This window comes from Seriola lalandi, unplaced genomic scaffold (assembly GCF_002814215.2).
Source record: "Seriola lalandi dorsalis isolate HSWRI2012SDOR001 ecotype SW California unplaced genomic scaffold, Sedor1 jcf7180002053585, whole genome shotgun sequence".
Taxonomy (NCBI): Eukaryota; Metazoa; Chordata; class Actinopteri; order Carangiformes; family Carangidae; genus Seriola; species Seriola lalandi.
In genome coordinates this window covers 743-1,234 of record NW_019524138.1, presented here as the reverse complement: position 1 = coordinate 1,234, position 492 = coordinate 743, and positions in this window count along the sequence as shown.

Sequence of the window (492 nt, the reverse complement as noted above, 5' to 3'; positions counted from 1 at the left end):
AGAGGTTTATTTCTGTTGTTCAGTGAGTCTCATACAAACATAACACCACCTCAAGAGCTGTGTCCCAATTCCACATCCAGCCACAAAGGAGCTTGTGTTTCACCGTTTTTAACTGCTGAATCTCGGTTGAGGGCGACGGAGTATTAGGGGGCCACACTGAGGGAGAAACATTTTGAAATCGTGAGGAAAAAGTCATAATATCACAAGAACAAAGTTGTATTTTTAGTTTCCATGTTGTTTTCGAGGGAAATATCAGAAGCTTTAAAATGAGGAACGTGAAGTGTAGCGGCTATAATTCTATGAGCCGCTGAGAATATGAGGTTGGGTCCTCAGGTTCATAGTTCTGTGACGCGCCAGGAGGGTATGAAGCAAGATACGCTGAGATCCAAAATACTTTCGTTGCATTTATTGCGTAAAAAGAGTACAGAGCTATCACAGCGTAGCGAGGATGGATGTATGAAAAAATGATAATAACAGATTAAACAGATACAA